Source organism: Micromesistius poutassou, assembly GCF_964030765.1.
Source record: "Micromesistius poutassou genome assembly, chromosome: 15".
Taxonomy (NCBI): domain Eukaryota; kingdom Metazoa; phylum Chordata; class Actinopteri; order Gadiformes; family Gadidae; genus Micromesistius; species Micromesistius poutassou.
The window spans coordinates 2,925,890-2,940,310 of record NC_140285.1 but is presented as its reverse complement, the minus strand read 5'-3'; positions in this window follow the sequence as shown (position 1 = coordinate 2,940,310).

Here is a 14,421-nt window from a genome sequence, read left to right as displayed (position 1 = left end):
GCCCGTGTGTCTGGACTTGAGGGAAGTTATATCTCCCTGTGAAGTACATTATATCTGTAAGATTCAACTGATCAAAGATTCGAGTGTGATTCTACTAGTGGTCGATGAATTACGTTTGGTCTGCTTTTGGCCATAATTCCCCAGAAGAGTTCATTAAAGGTCCCATGGCATGAAATTTTCACTTTATGAGGTTTTCTAACATGAATGAGTTCCCCTAGCCTGCCTATGATCCCCCAGTAGCTAAAAATTGCTTTAGGTGTAAAACGAGCAGTAGGTATCTTGCTCTGCCTTTGAAAAAATTAACGCTCAAACGCGCAGATTTGGGATCTGGCCCCATATGACGACATATGGGGCCAGATCCCAAATCAGTTCAGGTTACCTCCCCTTTCTCTGCTTGGTGAATTTGGCCCGCCAATGAGACAATGAGCTAGGACCGTGTGAGCGCCACATGTGTGTGTGTGAACACACACATTGTAACGCAAGTTACAATGTGTCCGCTGGAGCCCCGCTGCCTGCTGAACGCTGCCCATTGCCCGGGGTTGTCTCCCACTGGAGCCCCGCTGCTTGCTACCACAGCAGCGGGCAGCTACCTTGGCAGCGGGCAGCGGGGCTCCGGCGGGAGACAACCCCGGGCAACAATCCCTTTCTCCTCCATTTCGCGGTTCAGTCTGTACTTAATATTAACGTGGAAGTGGAAGAACCAGAGGCGTCTGAGAACCCGACGTAGTCGTTTCAGATTCATAATATCATCCGGAGACGCAACAGCTTTTGACCATGATAATATATAGTATATAGATATCTAAATATAATATGATATTATTTAGATATAGAAATCCAGGACTCCCACCGGAGCACCTGGAGTGTTCAGTGTTCCGTGTTCCACTGTAAACACTAACATGGTACCGTGGCCGCAAGCTGCTCAGGGCCACACCCCCGCCCTCCACCTTGACCCACCTCTATAAACGGCACGTTTGTGGAGAGCTCATTGTGGGACTGGCTCGTAGTGGCTGTAACTCTGCACCAAGGCAGAGTAACACCTATATTAATGCATCTATAAAATAGCATGCCATGGGACCTTTAAACATATTAAGGTGGTCCTTTGTATTAGGCTGAGGACATCCAATCAAATCAAAGCACTACCATCCACCCATTCAACTCTGCTATTGGTTGGAAAAGGTGTATTATGTCACGTTGTTGGACATGTGTACCAAACATCACACTGGGCCTGAGGACATTATGCTCTTTAGTTGCCTTCTAAGAGACTTTCCAACAAGCCCAGAGCTTTGTGTCAACACCAATGCTCCTCCATTAATCCTGCACTGTGTAGGCTGACCTTTACACCACAGCCATCACTTTGGTTCTACACTAAGACTTTCTGGTCGTTTCTTTTCCTCCATAGCCCAAACTCCTTTAGCAAGAGGCCTTGATTGGGTTGTCAGTGGTTTCGTTCTTTAGACATTTCAGTGGCTCACAACTAACTTTTTAACAATGCAATTCTGCCTTTAGATGTTACACCCTGCACGTTGACTGTTTCCTCTGCAGCTAATCAACTTTGCATTCTTGAGGAAACCAAAAAAAGCAGAAGCTGAATATAAAAGTTTGTGATAGCGCTTTCAGGGTGTCCAAAGTAAGCAAAGCGGTGGGCTCTCGGAGTGCTGGAAGGAGAACAATAAAGCAGAAAGACAATGGAGGCCAAACACACCGACCTCACGGAAGGGAAATAAACCAGCCCGAATCATGCTGCCAACCCAGAAGCCTTACCACAGAGAGAGAGAGATACAGAGAGAGAGAGAGAGAGAGAGACAGAGAGACATGTAGAGAAACAAGGAGAGAGGGAGACAGAGACAGAGAGAGAGACAGACGGAGAGAGGGAGTGAGACAAGAGAGTGATGGAGAGAGGGAGAGTGTAAAATGTAGAAAGAGTGTGAGACAGAGTGAGACATGTAGCAAGACACAGAGAAAGATGGAGAGAAAGTAAGACATGTTGAGAGCCATGGAGCGGGGAGAGAGTGAGACATGTAGAGAGACAGAGAGAGAGAGAGAGAGAGAGAGAGAGAGAGAGCGAGCATGTGACGAAGTGAGACATGTAGAGTCATGGAGAGAGTGAGACATGTAGAGAGAGAGAGAGAGAGAGAGAGAGAGAAAGAGAGAGAGAGAGAGCATGTGACAGAGTGAGACATGTAGAGAACCATGGAGTGGGGGGACAGAGTGAGACATGTAGAGAGACAGAGAGAGAGAGAGAGAGAACATGTGACAGAGTGAGACATGTAGAGCCATGGAGCGGGGGGAGAGAGTGAGACATTGGAAAAAAGGGAACTGGTGCCTCAAGGGAGAACCAAACAGGCCAAGTTGAACCAAAACCAAAATAAAATCTGGGCTTTGGTTGTGAAGGCTGAGCTTCCTGCCCACAGATGAGTCAGAGCAGTGCTGGGCTGGGCGATCCTCGCCAGAGCCTTCTGAACGCTACCAGAACGACACAGTAGGCCCGGAGACAGAGCCCAGCGGAGGCCTCTAAACACAGTGCAGATGCTCACACACACACACACGCACGCACGCACAAACACACATTCTTATGTAAGCACAAGTGTGCAGCCACACACACATACATACACACAACACACATGTGCAAGGGTGCATAGCACACACACACACACACACACACACACACACACACACACACACACACACACACACACACACACACACACACACACACACACACACACACACACACACACACACAGTAGTACAAAACCCCACACATTGCGTTTTTCTCCTTCTACTGTCCTTCCCTCCCTCTGTTACACTCTCCCTTTCTCCTGAGAGTGAGCAGCAGCGTTTCAGCAACACCAGCGCACGCGCACACACACACACACACACACACACACACACACACACACACACACACACACACACACACACACACACACACACACACACACACACACACACACACACACACACTGCATGCCTCCTTCTACTCCCTCTTTAATACACGGCCTGTCGGCTCCAAGATGGAGTGGCAGCGATCCAGCAGCACCAAAGACCTCTTTGTTAGGAACATTGTTAAGAACCTCGTTAACTACACAGCTAAACTCTGGGAGCCTTCACTCCTGTGGTTGTGTGTGTGTGTGGGATTGTGCATGTGTGTGGCTGCGTGTGTGCGAGGTTGTGCATGTATGTTTGTGTGTGTGCGTGTCCTAGTGTGTGTGCATGTGGTTTTGTCCATGTGGGGTAATGTGTGTGTGTGTGTGTGTGTATGCATGGTTGTGTGTGCCCTAGGCAGGTATGATGCCAGAGGATTGGAATGCAGGGAAATGGACCAAGGGAGCAGAGGAGACAGGACGGGTAGGAGCTAAGGTCAGAGAGGAAGGGAGGTAGGAGAGAGAGAGGGGGGGGGGGGGGGGGGGGGGGGGGGGGAGATAGAGAGGGAGATAAATAGAGAGGAGAGAGGGGAGAGAGAGAGGGAGGAAGTGATAGGGAGAGGGAGGGCCCTGCTATTCTGAGGCCTTTAATGTTGAAGACCTGACTTAGTTTTGGAAGCCCTGACGGAGTCGACTAACATGTTGTTGCCTATAGGAGGTTTAATGTAGAGACTAAAGTGTAGTTCCTCTAAAAGCCTATAGGTGGTTTAATGTAGAGACTAAAGTGTAGTTCCTCTAACAGCCAATAGGAGGTTGGCGGGCCTTGGATGCCACTTTGTTCGGATTGGATTTCAGTGGCTAGATCATCTCCATGTTATGTATTTCGACATGTCGTTTGACAATTTTACTTCATTAAAACGTTTTAAAGGATTGAATTCTATCCAGGTTTATTTTATTGCATGTCGGCCATTCTATTCTCATGCTCAATTTGCCAAATATGAATAGTTTCTGCTGCTGATCTCCAAAAATCTCCAACAACGGCGCTGTCCATAGAAGGCCAATCTACAGATTCAAAACGGTTCAGTGTGAACCAATCTGTGACTTCAAGGATGCTGGGCTTCCATATTCTTTCTTCTTAGTCTACGGTTCAAACCCAGAACCTGTGAGCTGGGAGTCAAACACCCTAACATGATGATAAACTCTAAATGCCCCTGTTATATAAAACAAGATACTAAATGTCCCCTATTACAAAATACATGATGCTAAATACCCCTGCTATAAAGTACATGATGCTAAATGCTGAGAGCCATGTGAAAACATTCTGGGCTGGGCTGTGAGATCCCGACCTCAACAAACAAACACATTTAGGCCCAGATACGACCAGGGCAGACTAGCTGCACTATTGTTGCAGAACTCCCTCTCTGATCCACCCTTCAGTCCAGGATATGCCAGCGTGGGATTATTATGGGATACACAACGGGAGTGTGAGAGTGTGGTGTGAGTAAGCGGGAGTGTTTAAGGCAGGCCAGGCAGACAGGGAAAGTATTTATGGTCTTGAGGAAAGAATGTGAGCACCTAAAACCTCTTCTTCTTGTCCACTCACAAAGGAGTGGTTGAAAGAGAGGTATTCTACCTGAACAAACACGCCCTGTGACCTTTGACCCCTGGCAGGGTCAAATGCATGAAGCCTCACGGTGCAGGATTGGAAAGAAAAATAATAAATAATAGCTTTTCAAATATTCAGCCAGCAGACCAGTAGGACTCTGTTTGATGTCCAGCAATTTTCTGAGGTCAAAGATCGCGTTGTAAATTTTGCTTCCAGGTGCAATGTTTTTTTTTCAGTTCAACTTATTTGCATAGTTGTAAGTTATTTATTTTAAAAATGTGTGTGGTGATTCATTTGACCGAGACAAGCAAGACCTAGCAAAATAAAAGTTAAATATTTCCAACAAACATGAAAACATGACATTAAAATCACTTCAACTGTGATTGTTTCACAAGATCTGAGTGGGCTGGAATAAAATTGGATCTCATAAAGTCCAAAGTCAAATGTAGGTATGTACAATTCAATGTATAGGTTGTGTGTTGGCTGAAATCTCACTGTAATGTCGCCCTCAGTACCCAACCCCTATGGACTCTATTGTGTTTTATCATCATAGAGTTATGTAAGGCTGCTCCCCTCTAACCGCACTCCCCTATAAGATAAGGAGCGCCGACATTTGGAGTGAATTATGTCTGAGCAACAACTCATGCAGAGGCCCCTGAAGGAAAGCTTTTCACTGTGTGTCCTTGTGTGTGTGTGTGTGTGTGTGTGTGTGTGTGAGAGAGAGGGGTGTGTCCTCTGTGTATGTGAGGGGTGTGTGTGCACGCACATGTGAGGGCTCTTGCAGATATGTGCAGTTGCAAGTGTACGTAAGGGTGTGCGTGTATAGGCCAATGTGTGCCATTGCATTGTGTCAGTGAGTGTGTGTGAGTCTGTATGCATGGTTGCAAGTGTATGCATTCAAGTGAGTGAGTGAGTGACTGTGTGCGTGCATGTATGTTTGTGTGCATGTCTTCAAAGGTGTGCAAGGAGAGATCCCTGTGGTCAAATATTATGCTGTTACCAACTTGTGTGCTTCTATTGTTCACATCTGCAAAGTCTCTGGTGAATGTAAGTCTCTGGTGATTGTAAAAATTAAGGAAACATATTTATACATTCATCTATACACACACACACACACTCTTGCTACGCATGTGTCTTGTGATTTATTTGACAGTGCAAGAGGGTGGATTTCCTTTTGTAGATAACTTGCACAACTCTACACACAGTGCGTCGTATATGTATAGAGTATATGCCACCTGAGTATGTCTCCTGGATGTTTGTTAAAAACCATTGAAGGGATATACCCTACCCGTCCAGTGCATTTAAATGGGTTTCTATTAAATAATGACACACATGATCATAAGATAAAGATGGTCAAATTGGAATAGATTATCAAAGGTTTAAGTTGTAGATCTTTTAGCTCCAACATATTATATAAAAATAACAATGTCTTTGTTTTTACAAATGTGCTGTAAGCAAGATGTAGAGCTTACCTAGTATCTAAGAGCTATCAATTTTCTCAAAATGGCATCAGTGATGCATCAGGTATTAGTGCATAAAATGACTTCAGAACTTTTAGACCGCTCCTGCTTCATTTCAGAAACTTGATACGAGAGGGTTCATTTTCTGTGTGGTGTTTATTTTCAAAACCTTGCTGTCTTCTGCTCTCTTCCAACTCTCAAATGTTGACTACAGCCATCTCTATAACCTGTTTGATTTGGTAATTAGGCCTGTGCTTATTATAATACAGTTTGACTCTGAGGATTTGAGTCAATCAGAACGATGATACAACAAATATCTGGGGACAGCATTACACAATCGTTTGCTTCTATCTCGAAAGCAAGCATTTCCCACTTTTCTTTGTGGTAAACCCTGACCTCAACTTATATAATACAGCAGATTTGACCCGACCGCTTCCCCATCTTAGGCCCACAAGATTAAGTGCAAAATCACTGTCGGGCGGCCAATGAAAAGGCTCCATGTGGAGGAGTTGATTTCCCTTTATTTGGCAAATCAAATAAAGAGGATGCAGGCTGACCAGGATGCATTCAGTACACCTGCTCCTCCACGCCAGAGTGTGAACTGGGTGGACTGGTTATAGGCCGGAGACCAGCTGCTGGTCTGGGCTCCAGGACCAGTTTGGAGGAGGGGGGACCATGGTGTTGCAAGACAGGCACTACATGTGTGTGCAACTGTTCAACAAGGGTTGGTTCTGCAACCTCTATACTTTTGAGGGAACCGACCAGAACATGTCAGTACTACAGAGAGCCGGAACCGAGTTCGATGCCCATGTTTCAATGCACATGTTCCGATGCCCAAACCGGTGTATAAAAAACAACATACACTACGGAAGAACCAATAAAAAAACAGAGTCTCAAGCTATAAAGTAGGTAGTTGACATGTAAGTATGTATGCACATATGTATGTATGTGGCATTTCAACATGTGGAAACACTGAACGTCCAATATTACAGCATGGGGGCAGGTGCATGGAGCCATGAGCCTAACCCAAGACATCTTGACCAACAACAAGCCATGACAAGAGTTGTGAAAGAGCAGAGATTAACTATGAACATTTATGGATTTACTCCAGCCCCTGGGCAACGTGAGAGGCCAGGAGACTTGCGGTACAAACTAGACGTCGAGATAAAACAAACGGTGATAAGAGTTGTGAAAAAGGAAAGAAATTATTTAGAAAAGGAACCTGGGGGTCTAGCTACCAGATACGGTGGAAAGAGCCGATGTGAGAGAGTGAGAAGGAGGGAATGAGTGAGTGAGTGAGAGTGAGTGAGGGTGTGCGTGTATGTGAGTGAAAGTGAGTGAGAGTGTGTGTGTGAGTGAGTGAGTGCGTGAGTGCGTGAGTGTGTGTGTGTATGTGAGTGAGAGTGTGTGTGTGAGTGAGTGAGTGAGTGAGTGTAGGTGTAGGGGAGAGAGCAGTGCAGTCTGTAGCAGGGAAGGGTCCCGCCCATACTCAGTCCTGTTATTTCCTCTCTACTGAGCGTGCTCAGTGGAGATAACAGCTGGATGAGCGTTTTCACCAGGAACGTGGGAGGGAGTTGTGTTTGATTTTCTCCCTGAGCCGCTGTTTTGGCAACCGGTCCCAACACAATTTCACTGGCTGTTGCCACAACCAGTGATCACTGATAAGGGCTGATTACAAGACTAAAAATGCCAAGGCCACCCATGTGTCTGTGTGCGTGTATATATATGTGTGTGTGTGTGTGTGTGTGTGTGTGTGTGTGTGTGTGTGTGGGTGTGCACGCTCCACACAAATACGCACACATGCATGCAAGTGCACACACACACACACACACACACAAACGCCAATAGGCTTACGTCTACTAAAAAAAACACACACACACACACACACACACACACACACACCAAAGAGAAGCAGAAGTGATTTTGTAGAAGAAAGGACGGATGTGGTTCTCGGTTCTCTGAAGGTGAGGGGCGGAGCCTCTCACCTGCAGCCTTCACCTGCCACCTGAACACTAGCACTACACTACCCCCTACTGGCTTGCCTCGGAACTCCAAGGTGGACAATTTTGCGCAAGCTAAAAAATGAGCATTCAGCACAGCATGGTTAAAAAAATAAATAAAACATACTCATTTGAATGGAAGGACCAACCAGGAGAGTATCATTTGGATACATTATGCAAATGAGCAGCAATAGCAATAGTCTATATTTTCCACACGTGTTCATTAGCAGAGGTGTCTCTGTGCAGCACAGCAGCAGCAGCAGTAGTAGAGAGCCACCATTGTCTAGCACAGCTGCATATGTTTGCATGCCATCCGACACCCCCATTATGTCATGGTCTGTCCTGTGCACACATGAGCACACACACACACACACACACACACACACACACACACAAGTAGCGAGTTTGGCATCCAATACTTAAGCACGCATGAATGTTGATGTTAAACTGAGATATTCGCTCTGATCCATTGCTGACCTTTTCATTCAAAAAAATAATAATTTGGGGAAGTTGAAGAATAATTTTTTTTGCCCAGATCCTTTCTGGTCAGTGAGTCAACTGGTGTGTCCGGTTGCCATGGAGACCACACATGGTTTCATGGCAGACTGGCGCAGGAATCCGTGACTAAATAGTCAGGTCCAATTCCTTCTCACGACCACCTCCCTCTCGCCCCAGGCCATGCCGCCCCCTACCTCTACCCTGTCTCTAACCTCAGCTCAACTCTCTAACCCACTCTCATACCCTGTATTAAAACACTAGTCAACTACCTGACCCCATTCTCTTCCATTGGTCAACTCCACTCACAAACCCTGTGTTAAAACATTAGTCAACTCCCCAACTCCACTCTCTAACCCTGTATTAAACCATTAGTCAACTCCCCAACTCGACTCCTAACCCTGTATTAAACCATAAGTCAACTTCACTCCTAACCCGGTTTTAAACCATAAGTCAACTCGACTCTAAACCTGTATTAGACCATAAGTCAACTCCCCAACTCTACTCTCTAACCATGTATTAAACAATAAGTCAACTCCACTCCTAACCCTATATTAAAACATTGGTCAACTCCACTGTCTAACCCTGCATAAAAGCACTGGTCCGAACCCCACACTAACCCAATGTTAAACGGTTGGTCAACTACCTTCCATTAAACCTTTGAACAACTCCCCGACCCCAATCTCAAAGATTATATTGAAACATTGGTCCACTCCCTAACACAACTCCCAAACCCTGTGTTCAACCATTGGTCAACTCCCTAACCCGACTCTCTAACCTGTGGAGTGATAACCAATGGTCAGCAGTGCCAGGTTATCAGATTAACCCAATATGCTAAATCATTCCCATACTTTTGCGTCAATTGATTTTTTACTGTCATGTGGCTTACGGTTTTGGTGACTTGAATGAAATATTGACATGGCAACAGTTGCTATTTGTGGTGTCCGATAAGGTCAGATTGCTTTAAAGACATTGTGTAAACATTACAAGCGAGATCAGAAGTCGTCAGCGAGCGTGATCCATGGCAGTTACAAAGTCCACAGAGTGTTCCCTGTCCAGGTGGTCCGTCTGGCCGTCTGCTCCTAATGCTCATATCTGTCCTCACACCTGGCCTGCTGAGGCTAGCTGGTTACCATGCATCACCCAACTGGGCGCCACACACTGGTAGTGGATGAGTTTTGATATCCCCCCCCACCCCATTTAAATACTATTCATTATTAATATCATAATTTCCTAAATTAAACAGAAGTCTTATTAGGTTCATATCATATGATATATGATACATGATATATGACGTGATATATGAAGTAAAACTAGTAATATAATAATAATAAGTATTATATAATTATAATTATAAGTATTATAATATTATAATAACAGAATAATAAAGATTGATTGATGAAAGATTGTCCTGTTGTAATAAAATCGAATACTGTTATACTGATATTACAATACACATAAAACCCACAAACAAGATGCAGGCAGAGCAACTCAGGCTCAGGAAAACATAGGAATTCCCCCTACTGTAGACTTCCTTCCCCTCCCTCCTGGCCACCTCCCACCCTCACCCTCCATCCTGTGTGGTGTATTAGCGGTCAAGCAGTGTCTCATTCCAGTCCGATTAGCCGTTATCGGAGTTCTGGGTTTACGTACACACAGCACATTCCAGACAAGTTGAGTATGATGAGGCCATCTACGGGAAGGGGGGAGAAGGGGGTGGGGGAAGGAGGGGTGAGGGAGGAGAAGAGATTACACAGAGAAATATTAAACAAACAGAGGTGAAGAGGGATCACAAAACTCACGAAGGTCCTCACAGCTGGAGGGGTCAGAAAACGACACACACACACACACACACACACACACACACACACACACACACACACACACACACACACACACACACACACACACACACACACACACACACACACACACACACACACACACACACACACACACAAATACCTGACCACTCTGTCACACAACCCACCCCGACCACACAACAACACCACCACAAAAACGACACATCAACCCAACAACACAACCACAAAAGCAACCATTTGACCAAACACAAAATTACAAAACACAACACACACACACACACACACACACACACACACACTGGCTTATCCCTACAAAATAAAGTGTGCATCGTCAGTAAACCGTTGGACAACTGGGAAGTGATTAGGGAGTTGAGTGTCCTCCCTGCAGTGGGAGGGAAGAGGGGAGTGAGGACTGATTTCAAAAAAGTAAAAAAGTAGAAGAACTCGATAATAGTCCAGTCATTTTATGAAAAAAGGTCAAACTAATTGCAACAGAAGCAAACTCAACTGGTTTTGTATCCTCAATATGTCAAAAGTAAGGAAAAAAAAGCCCAGAAGAATCCCATTAGGGGAAAGTTTCGAAAAAGACCCAAATATAGCCAATTCATACCAAATTCAGTCTATTCATTCTTTTTCTCACATGAATAGGGTAAAAAAATGTACATTTAGATACCACCATGAAAATTACTGAGTTGATTAGTTACATCAAGACAAACAAAAAATATAATATAACTTTTTAAATTGTTTGTTAACATGGGCAAACGGTGCATAATTGAATTACGTATGTGCTACTTAATGCATAAATACCACAACAGATCTAAACATTGGGTATGACTGTACTAAAAGGACACGCCGCACAAGGAGACGGGAGAAGGCGTCTTCAGGTCAACACCCTTGGATTCATGAAACTTGGAGTGGTTTCAACACCACACCACAGAAACCAGAGAAGAAGACAAACCAAACGCTGGGGATCTCAATCACGGTAGAGCAGAGAATGTGGTGCAGTGGACCAGGGAAGGGGTCATCAACCGAGCAACTGACAAATCAAACCGTAATGGAGGTGGTAGGCGTTTCCTACAGGGGTTTAATGTAGAGGTTACATTCATCACAAAAACAATGTCTTCAGGAGCTTCACAAGTCCACTAAAACTATTAAACCGTTTAAACGCCCCCGAAAACCCAGTGGGATGAACCTTAAGAAGGAACACAGCGAAAGGCCTCCGCAATCTGTCCAGAGATGGCTAACAGAGCCGTTGGGGACTGGTGGGCAGACGTGAAGCAATAACAACATGCTACAATTAGACAATATAAATGCTGTTCTTAATTTGAACTTCTGTTCAGGATGTTACTGGCCGCAAAGGGGAGGGCGTGTTAGGAGAGCGATGAGAGCCATCCACAAATAAAACAGATGTTATAGAAGCTTTTACAGCTAGACACACCCCACTGGAGACGGAGCTGAGAAGACCGCCGTCGTTTTATTTAATTATTTTACGTGCGGGGAAAAAGGGCAGGGTCATTCCCTCCTCTGAGGTCGAAGGTCAAAGGGGAGGACTGAAGCCTTAAGCGGCCTCCCCACCCTGAAACAAAACAGCCGGTCAGTAACAGGGCAAAGCAAGCCCTCACACAAACACATGCAGACACCAATGTACAAATGTCAACATCATTTATGAACTGGAAACTCCCTTTACTGACCGATTTTTTTAGATGCATTCTATTCAATTTTACATTATATTCAACGAAAATAAAATCATATTTTTGTACGCATTTTTCCAAACACGATATTCATTATACATCATCAAGTGGTCAAAATACGGACCAGAACTTTCAAGCCGACGAGAGAAAAAAAAAGTGGCATAAACGACATTGCCCACTAATGTCCACGTGGAGCCATGTTATCAAATGACATGGTGCCAGTGGAGAGGAGCCTGGTGGCACAGAGCCACCATTACACTGTTTGTGGAGAACCATGATACATAAATATATATACAGTATATACTGTATATATATTTTCACTTGTGCCAATGCGACCAATCATTATCTTGCATCCACATAATAAACGGTTGCAAAATGCACCATTTCGGTCACAGTCTTGAGCCCTGTTCAAGTGAAACAACGACGCTTGCACAATATCAACCTTTTTAATCCCAAAGAGAGGTTTATTGTTCAATGCGATGTGAGCTGCTGCTGAATTATTTGGAAGAGTAACCCGACGCCAAACAAAAGACACAATACAGTTAAGGTACACAAACCAAGTAGTCCACCATTAACTAATGATGAGTGAATTAAGGACAGGGCACTGTCACTCCACGCCATCAATCCTCACTTAAACATTGTTCCCGATACACAATGAATCAAATGATGATTACATAATCATATTTCCTTCCTCACAACCGCCCCGTGAGTAATTCTCGCGCTCCTTTACGTAAATCACACTTTATATCGAGAAGCATTACTGTTGTTTATGAACCGTATTATTATTGGTTGCTAGTGGCTCGCAGTTCTTTGCGAAATACTCTGAAGTTATGGCGCGTCGGTGAGTCACGATGAAATACCGTTGGCATAAATCACAAGAACATCACAAGACATCCAATTAAGAGGTCACTGATGCAGCTGAGTCAACTCATGACTTTTCCCGCAACATCTTGTTTTTCAATTTGCACTCAAGAGGCGATTCGAGGGCAGGGGGCCGGGAGGGGCATAGTCCTGGCAGACTTGCTCAGATGCCAACACGTAGCCGCCAGACTGTAACCGTTGCACTAGGACCCACTCGACCAGTACGGTGGGCACTTGAAGGGTATTTTTGCTTCTGTGTGTGGTGGGTGTGTGTGTAAGTGTGTTTTTGTATGCGTCAGCGTGCCTGTTTATGTGTGTGTGTGTGTGTTTGTGCGTGAGTGTGTGTGCGAGTGTGTTTTTGTATGTGTCTGCGTGCCTGTTTGTGTGTGTGTGTGTTTGTGTGTGGCTCATTCTCATACTCAACTGCCGTTTCCAATGTGTATATGAGACATTTAACAAATAGCCATCGCCTTTTCCTTGTCTCTTATCTCAATCTTTCATCTCTATCATTGTAGTCATCCTCCCTCAGTTTTATTATATTTGATTTTATATATGTATATAAGCTGGTGGGCAGCATGTCTTGGACTACAAGGGCAGAAGGAAAGGATGCAAAGCCAATTAGTCAAATCAGGCCTACTCTTGATTTGTAAAACTAAATAAAAAAATCTGGGCTTATCATTGGGCCTATTTTTGCCATCAATGACTGAAGCTATTGGTTGTAATTTGGCTATGTTTATTTTCAGCTACAATTGTTTTAAGAAAAAAAAGAAGACACAAGACCAAAAGTGATGCCATTTAAAATGCATCATGCTCTGAATCATTCACTAACATCCTTTCCACAATATTAAACAGAACGGTCAGAGTAACAAACAATTAAAAGAACAACAAGAACATAATTTCACAACTATTGACATGGGCTGTAAGCCTAACATTGTTTGAGGCAAATGTGGATGTTAATGGATGTTGGTCATGGTGTTAAGCCAAATAAGATTGAAGGACTTCATTTATAGATCAAGTCAATCCTCCTCTCTGTTTGTGTTGCAAAGATATCAGTGACCTGGTCATACCAAACAGGATAAGTGATTTCAGAATAACGGCGAGTGTAATTCCACGTTCTCGGCACCCTTTCAGACGGCTTGGTAACCCGGCTTGGTGGAGTACCGAAAAATAGGTCGACTTATTTCGGCAGCCTTATATATATATATATATGGTATTTTATCTAGTCTCATGGATATATATTTATCTTTATTTATCTATGATATATTTTATTTTATATCCCTGTTTCATGTTATCTGTGTTTATTGATTGCCTCGGAGCTCTCCATCCACCTCTGTAGACTCTTGGTAACATATCAACGCTTCTATTGATCAACTGGTAGAATGGTAAGGATTGTTTCATGTTAAAGGACTTTGCAAAAAACGTTTTCAAAGGTGCTATGGAAATAAAGTGTCAAATTAAGTTGGAGGTTAACTGCCATACCGGCCAATCAGGCCAAATGTAGTGTCCCAAAATTCCGACGACAGCTTTCCTGTTGCCATTGGTAACAAACAGGAAGTCCACGCCGCCACAGTGGGCGGCGTGCGAAAAAACAAGCCAACAAAATGATCATACAGAAAACCAG